Genomic DNA, 9033 nt, shown 5'->3' on the forward strand with positions numbered 1-9033 from the left:
ATTTATAAAGGAAATTTTCATTTGTAAAAGATACTTTCTTCTCCCATACCACGAAGAGGAGGACTCTTAACAATTTTTATAGGTAAGGGTTAAATCTGCATTAAAAACCTTACTAAACAGCCCTTCTTTACCCTATTTTTCCTTGTGGCCTTCTGTTAACTTGTCTCTCCCACCCAGAAGCCCCTAACCCCTTTTCTGTCCTTTGTCCTCAGAGGGTACAGAAGCCCACGTTCTAACCACTTCTTTGGTTATTCATGGCCAGGGGCTCCCATGTGTGCATGCGCCACGCACGTGTTAATAAACTTCTATTTGTTTTTCTCTTGTTAATCTTTGATTAGTCTCATTCATAGGTGTGAAAGAGAGATCCACAGGCCCAAAATGGCATCACTTATGCTAAAAGCCCAGACCACCACACCTAGACTTAATACTCAATCTAATTGCAGTTTCAGCCTCTTCCAGAAACATAGTCTTAATCCACCGGTCTAGATTTTTCTGGTTGGGCGCCAGTGAGGTAACCTGTCACAACGGACCCTCTTCGTCCTCCATAGAAAGAAGAGGCAATCTACACGATGAAAACCCTTCCATCCTCTTCCCCCAAAGAAAGGGGGAGCCCTGTATTCTAGGCCAGTCGGCTGACTCTTCTCTCCTTCCAAATCCTTTCTTTAATTACTCCCTCGCCCAACCCTTCTTCCTATAAAACTCCACTCTGTACAACCCCTAGGACGGCCCTTCTAGCTGCTAGAGGGGATGCTGCCCAAGGCACGGATCCATTAATAAAGCCGATTTGATCTCCAATGTTACTGAGTTGGATTTTGTTTTTTAACAAAAAAGGAAAAAGAAAACCTTCCTCCTTTTTACAAGACAATGTAGAATGGCGGCTGCCAGGGGCTGGAAGGAGATAGGAATGAACAGTTGTTAGGGATGAAAACCAAGTTTCAGTTCTGCAAGACGGAAAGTGCTCTGGACATCGATCGCACAACCGTGGGAATATTCTTACTGCTGAGTTTACAGTTAAGATGGTACCTTTTTATATTATGTGTATTTTAGTACGATTTAAAATGTTTTAAAAGATACATTGACTAGGACCTATCTCTTTTTATATTTTGCCTTTTCTTCCTGGTTGAACTATAAATCTCTTGGAGGCAGAAAAGATGGGTTAAATTTACAGCATCTTTCAGAACCAAAAGACATGGCCCAGGATCTGAGCGGCACAGATGTGCTACGGGAAGCCTACGAATGAAGGTCTGCCTTGCAGCTAGCCATCTGGAAAGATCTGGAATGTGGGGTTTCCTTACTTACTCTCCTTAATATTTCCCAGCATTGATTACAGCAGCGGTCCCCAAGCTTTTTGGCACCAGGGACCGGTGCTCCTATGAGAATCCGATGCTTGATGATCTGAGGCGGAGCTGAGGCGGTGATGCTGGCGCTGGGGAGCGGCTGCAAACACAGATGAAGCTTTGCTCCCTTGCCCACTCAGTCACTTCCTGCTGTGCGGCCCGGTTTTAACAGGCCATGGACTGATACCTCCCCTGCCCAGGGGTTGGAGACTCCTGGGTTACAATGCCCCACAGATAGTAAATGCTCAATGAAAGTTCATCTTATGAGGCTGATAAGGACCCAAAGGATTCTTTAATGCTTTCTCTCCTAGCGATAGTCATGCGGACACCATGGGCTCCAGCCAGGTGGCCATTCTCTAACGGTCTAGGAATGTGTCTGCCACATCGCATCATGCAGAACTGATTTAGATGTTGACCAGAAACCAGTCCTTCACATGCTTTTTTTTTTTTTTCATTCTATGGGTTAGGCAAGTCCCTCAAGTTCTACTAACTGTAAATTCTGTGTCCCAGGAAAAGAAGTCAGAAATATGTCGGAACACCCCGAGATGCACGCGGGAGGGGGCCTAACATGCATGGCGTGCCGGGGACTTTGCATTTTTACTTCATTCTAATGACACAGCAAACCCCGTGATTAAACCAGGCTTACCGATGAGAAAATGGAAGCTCGCAGAGATTTCTGTAGCCTTCCCACCGACATACCAAGTGAATGTCAGGGTCGGGGGCCAGCTTTCTCCACCACCACCCATGAGTGTCGGTGATCAGTGGGGCCACTCTTCCTGATGTGGTGGATGAGCCTGGAGCTCTGGTGGCAGCCAAATCAGGAAACGGGGGGACTGGATTAGGGCCCTCCGGCGGGCTCTCAGGTGCCCTGGTGGCTTGGGCAGCATCCCAGACTAGGGGCTCATTGCAGTACTAGTGCCAGTAGGAAGGGAAGGTGCTTCCCACAGTCCCCAGCATGATGAGAATCTCGGGAGTAACTGAAATGCACTCGGTTTCCTGTTTGCCAAGCACAAGTGGCCTCGGTCTCAGGGTTGGCATTCCCACACTGGTGACTCCTGGGGTCTCTCGGTCCTTCTGGGCACCCCAGTCTATTTGGCGATTCTGTGTCTTCTGGAACAGTTGATTTATACACATTCTGACCTTTGGTGGCTTCGGCTGCAGATTCCAGACCTTGGTTTCCAGGAGCAGCTTGGTGACAATGCTTTCAACCACCAGAGGGCGCAGCGGTACCAAAAAAAAAAAATGTTTTTTCCCCACTTTCGAAGCTGCTGCTCGTGACACGGTTTTGGGGAAAGACCTGCATTTTTGTTTTTGTTTTGTTTTGTTTTGTTTTATAAGAGATTGTTCTAATATAAACTCAAATAGGATTGTTCAAAACAAGAGCCTGTTCCAATCCCCTCATTTTGCCGGTGAGGAAACTGAGACCAGAGAGCTCAAGGACTTCAGCTGCCGAAGGTGCACAGGTGGTTGGTGGCCGAGTGTATCATTCCAGGCTCCTGCAGAGAACCCGACCATGACCCGGCCAGGCAGGGCGGGGCCGCGCCCAACTCACAAAGGACACGAGACGCCCCAGGGCGCGGGGGCCCTACCATATCTGCGGAGGAAAACTCAGCATTGCCTCTAGCCTTGAGGAAATTGTGATGTAATGGGAAAAAAATAGCGAGCACGCAGCACGGGCAGAGCAGATCATGGAAACACATGGGGCCCAGAAGTGCCTAACTTTCTACAGCTGTGCTGGGCAAGGCACGAGGGTGCCCAAGGGGCAGCTGGGCGTGGACGGCACCCACAGAGGTCTCCCTGAGGCGGCTTTGTAAAGTTCGCCTGGCTGCCTTTGTTCTCATGGATAGCTCCTTGGCCACCACTAGGAGTTGACAGTGTATGATTCTGTTCTTGGGTATCTGATAAAGGATCCAATTTAAATAATTACTCAGACCAGACAGGATCGTGAGAGATGAGTGATGCGCATGGCCCCCCTCTGAGACAAAGAACCGTGAAAGAGCAGCCAAGGAGTCCGTGTCCCGAGTCGCAAGACCAGTCCTTGGGTTCAAGCGCTGAGTTTGCGTCCGTCCCCTGCAGGACAGCAGGCTGTGTCGCCTCGGAGCCCCGAGAGGCAGCGCTGTACAGCGGAGCAGCTAATGCGGGCGCCTGCTGAAGCCTAACGACGTGGCCGGACAGAGCTGGGTGCTGATGATCCGGGCCGGTCCAACATTCAGACACATTCGCATTTTTAAATTTAATTTAAAATATTGCTCTATTTAATCATGATCATTCTAACTTAATTGCTATTGTCTGTGTGATTTTCTCTTTTCTTGGAAAATAAACTTGTGTACCTTTCCCGAGTGATGCAGTAAATAAATAGGACAAATAACCAAAGAAGCTGAAGCTACTGAGAATGTGTAAGAAAAATTTCCTGGTTATCAGACAAAATTCTTTGTCTCAGGCATCTGTTATCCATGCGGATGCCACGTCCGTGGTTAACGTCATGAAGAAGCAAGCTATTTGTTCCTTGTTTTTTTTTTACAGAGATGCCATCTATTTCTTCTAGAGGCATAAAACAAAGACAATTTAGCTGGACAATAAAAGACAGTTATGGTTTATCATTAATAGAAACCCCGCCTTTCTCCAAAATGGTTTTCATATCATTCACAACAAAAAAAGCATATGATAGGCTAACTAAAAGAACAATGGATGGGAACGAAGGATAGAAAGGAAAAAATACAGTAAATACAATATTGCTAACATAGTTGCATAACATAATGTAATGTATAATGTCTAGTTTATAAGATAGTAACATAATTTCTATAATTGAGTATAAAACAGGGCTCTGAGCTTCCTGGAGGCCAAGGCAAAGTGAAAGCAAGAAAAATGTGTAAGAGCAGACAGAACCATGTTGTCCACGAGAGCATTTGCACAAATCGAAGGGGATAAGAATTGACATGAAAGCACAATTCGAGCAAGCTAATCCTGTGAGGGCCTAGGCTTACGTGAGCAAACTTCTGAAGAAAAACTTAGAATTCAAGCAAATGGAGGCATGGAATGAAAGATGCCCATCGTAGCAATACCTCTGTGCCTGGTGCCAGGGGTAAATGTAAAACTCAAACGGGATTTTTCAAAATAGGAATCTACAAGAATCCAGTATCTCTGATTTGAAATTATGAATGATTTTTATCAGCCATGTGTCTGGCCTCTTGGCAGGCACCTCGGGCACAAATACCAGGCTGTTGAAGCGTGTCCCCTAGCAAACTCGATGCAGACACAGAGGATGGCTAAATGTCCACGTGAAACACAGCTCTATTTCATCATTTCATTTCTGGATCGAATTTTGAGCAGATGTGCGTTGCTCTCTTTTGTTAAGGTAAAAAAAATGCTGTGGTTTTTAAATTAAACGTGCATTTAAAAAATATCAGCTTTGTTTGGCTTCAGGTTTTGTTTTTCCCCATGCTCTGCTCGGCAGCAAAATATTTGATTGAAAACTCTGCCCTCTCCACGCCTTAAAAAATATCTGTGTAAAGTCTCCACTAACTGTAAGAGCGAAGTTCTTTACAGTTGGTTTTATTTTTAAATCACAGCCATTTTCTTATTTTTTAAAGCATTTGTAATAAATTAATCGATGAGCACCTGAGTTATCAGTTTCTAATGTGCCTAGTACTGTGTTGGGTACAAAAAATGATAGTATGTTTCTCTTGTTCTCATAAATATCAGACTCTCTTTGAAGGAGAAACTAAAATGTATGATACAGTTAGAGGACTAGGAAGTACTAATGTGTCGAAATCCCAAGTGCAAGTTCAAAGACGGAGGGACTATCACGAAGAGGCATGATCAGGGATGAATTCTTGGTCTCTACCCGAGACAACCATTCTTCATGCCTAAGAGAATAAGAAATATCTAAGTACCCTACCGTGCTTGGCTGTTCTCCAATTGGACAAACGTTGAGTCCTCAACTTTCACTGTGGCTCCTTGCTTCTTGTCAGATCTTAAAAAAAAAAAAAATCTTTGCTTACATGTTGAAGGCTGAATGAAGAGCAAGAAAATCTCGCCTGTGGAATAAGATACTGGGAACTGCGCAGAACCAGCGTCAGCTCACGAGCTCATCAGCTTGCCCTGGGATTCCTGAGCACATTCTCGCATTCTTGTTTTTAATCCTCCCTTGGCGGCCTTTGGCCCTCGTGCAGACATCATCTTTTTGTGCAGAGAAGCAGGCACGTTTCTCATCGATGTTAATCCTGATCTCAGCCAGGTGTGTCGCCACGGAACACACAGCGACAGGATGAGATGAGCACCCCAAGACATGAGTCCGTGCGAAGGAATTCCGGCTCACGCTTCTTACACGCACGGCTGGGACATTGGCCGTGTCACAGCCGTGCTACCTCATTAGACATGAGGCTGTCCGTCGAATTGAGGGTGTGTGTGCACAAGTACATATGAACTTTAACCCATGTGTACACACGACTCACATGCACGATGCATGCATGCCACACATCATCAGGCTGACTCGCTATGATAATTAACAGGAAAGGACAATTACAGTCATTACGATTACGGTCTCGTTTGAACTTCTGTCTCGTTAAAAATGTAACAACCAAATAAAGAAGAAATCCCTCCTTCTTCCCTACAATATTTTTATTTTCTCAATTTTTTATGATCACTACTGAGGAAGAGGTAAGTTCTGGAATTATCAAAACAGCGCGTTATTGGCAGCGTGGCTACCAGCTTCATCAGCCTCCCTATTCCACTGAGACCCCTTGACAATCCCAGGGAGAAATACTGGGCAGCAGAGAAGATTTAATTCAATAGACAGATCTTGAGTTCAATAGACAGATCTGCTACAGTCCCTAACGTCAGCCCCTATAGGAATCATAATGTATTTTACTTTGTATGTTTCACATATTTCAAAGACTGACAATGGCTAGCGTTATGATAAACGTTCATTAAACACCAACTGCAACCTTGTTCTAGGCAGTGTGGATGGGCCGATTAACAGATGGTCACTGCCCTTTGGGCAGTCACTGTTTTATAGGGGAACTCTAGAAGCAGGAAGGAAAGAAGGTCTCAGAGCGGAGCCCTTTGAACTGAATCAGTCATTAAAGATAAATCGGTTAACAGGGTTGGAGGGAGAGAGAAAAAACAGGGTTTTGGAAGATGGACCTTCCAGGAAAAGCAAATAACTTGAGCTAAGACGTGGGCACACAAAAAAAAGCCAGAGGATTTGGAGAATTACAAAACATTCTGCATGACTGAGGATAAGGAGCAGAAGAGGGCCTTTTGAGAAATACAGCTGGAGAGGTAAAGAGGGGACAAGGCTTGTGTCACACAAAGGACCTCTTATGCCACACAAAGGAATTTGGATTTTTTTTTTTTTCCTTTAGGCATAAGGAAGCCATTGAAGGGTTTTAAGCAGGCAGCAGTGGAATCAGATTTACTCTTTGGAAATAAGATCTGATTAGTTAATGAGCTCATATTTCTCCTCTTATATGTTAACCATTGTTTTATTGTTTGGTCTTTAGACTCCGTTATTGATGGAAATAACAAAATGAAGGGAGTTAAGAGGCTGTGCCACTTCACGTTTTAAGTCTCAGTTTCTCTCTGCTTTTAAGAAAGTGATTACATTATCTGCCTTTCCTTACTAGTCTGGGGTAAGATTAAAGTAAAATAAAGGCAGAGAAACTAGCTCACGGCACGGTTGTCATTGGCATGCCTCTTGACGCCATCGGTGAACTGGTGGCAAACAGACTACAGATAAATCAATATTTAGAACTAGACAGATCATCAGCAAAACCAGAAAATATTTGATCTAGCACAAACTTTATAAACCATTGATTTATAAATCTTTATAAACTTTTTATTTTTCTCTTTAAAAACGCCGATATCTGTGTCCCAACCCAGAGGTTCTGATTTCATTCATTAAGGATATAGCCTAGGATTGGGACTTTTAAAAGCTCTCCAAGTAATTCGAATATGCAGTTGGGTTTGAAAAACCACAATTCTAGTCATATATGGCTTTCTAGGCAGGATTCTTTAAATTCTCCAGTAATACATAATTCATATTCTGCACAGACTATACTAAAACATGCAGGAAAAAAAATGAAGAAAGCTGCTAAGACCTGTTAAAGTTAAAAATATACACACATTTGATCCAGCAATCTCACTCTTAGTAATATATCTCTTAGATATTAAAGTGCCAGGACATTAGGATGTGTGTACAAGGATATCATTGCAGCTTCATTCACAGATGCACAAAAGTAGAATTAAAGAGATTACTCATTAATAGAGGAGTGATTGAATAAACCATGGCACACTCATAAAATAAACAAGCTCAGATTTTTTCAATTGACTCAGGGATTCTCAAACACTTTTACCGAATGAAAAAAGATCAAGATTCAGAGAGGCGAATTAAAATCCAAATTTTATAAAACAAGTGATGACCAAATGCTCCAGAAGTGTGTGTTCATGTATGCATTTGTATTAAACCTAAGTATAAGCAATCAGTGAAAAAATAATATTTGATTTCATCAGCCCTAAAAAATAATTATAATACAATATGACACTTTCACCTATCAAATTAAAAAAAATTTTAAAACTAGAAATACCTAAATCAGGAAATGCTTGGATTTCGAAAGTGTATATTTATATAACCTTTTTGAAATACGATTTGGAAATATTGTTCTAAAAGCTTTATAGACTTTATTATTCTTTCAATAATGGACTCAATACTTTAAAAATAAGTCAAATAAATACACAAAGATATTCACCCTAGAAGTATGTATAACCATTGAAGCCGGAAACAAAGGTCTTAGTATAAGACTGGCTAAATTAAAGATGTGTACACCATTATGCAGAAATTAAAGCAGATGATGATAAAGAGGTTGTGATAACTTTAAAATCTATATAATAATGTTGATTATAGAAATACAATTATATGTTAAAAATGATATAAAATAAGCAAATATTTTTTTCAAGTCGATAAGTAACACCCTAAAAAGGTCACAGAGATTGTTTCTGAGCAACGAGATTACAGGCGGGCACTACAATTTAGAAATCATTGTAAATGGCCTGTGATATTTCTGCCAACGAGTAAACCCATTCCTGGACTCTTTGTATAATGTGCCAACCTCCTCCATCAGCCACTTAATATCATTCTGTTTTGTTTTCTTTATCGTACTTTTCCCTATCTGAAAAATCTATGTAAGACACTCACTTATTGGCAGTGCCTCCCCTTCTATTCAATGAAAGCTCTGTGAGAGCAACAGGCTCTTAGTCTTCTTCGAAGCTCTGTCCTCAGTACCTAGGACAGAGCCTGTCGATAAGGCACTCAACACACATTTGTTGGATGAATAAAATACACGTAAAGACGACTTCGCAAATATCAGTTGTGGTTCTTTCAAATGAGGAAGAGAACACAGTGATGTCTCCATTAGCCAAGTGACTCTCAAATTAGTCCAGGTTATTTACATCAAGGTAAAATTTTAATCTAAAATATTTCTATATCGAAAGTAAAACTGGTGAATCGTTTCTTGCATTACCTGGATACTGTCTCAGTTCACAGCCCTGAGGGGTGTTCCATCATCCTGTTTCATGCTGTAGTTGCAGGCTACTGTAGCTCGGGATCACAAAGAACACATGCCTTCGCCTCCCGCTCCTCCTCAGAGCTCGGCCGAATGACACAGAAGCGCAGAAAGGAATAAACTTGTACAACAAA

Source organism: Pteropus alecto, unplaced genomic scaffold, assembly GCF_000325575.1.
Source record: "Pteropus alecto unplaced genomic scaffold, ASM32557v1 scaffold16, whole genome shotgun sequence".
In the NCBI taxonomy this organism is placed as follows: domain Eukaryota; kingdom Metazoa; phylum Chordata; class Mammalia; order Chiroptera; family Pteropodidae; genus Pteropus; species Pteropus alecto.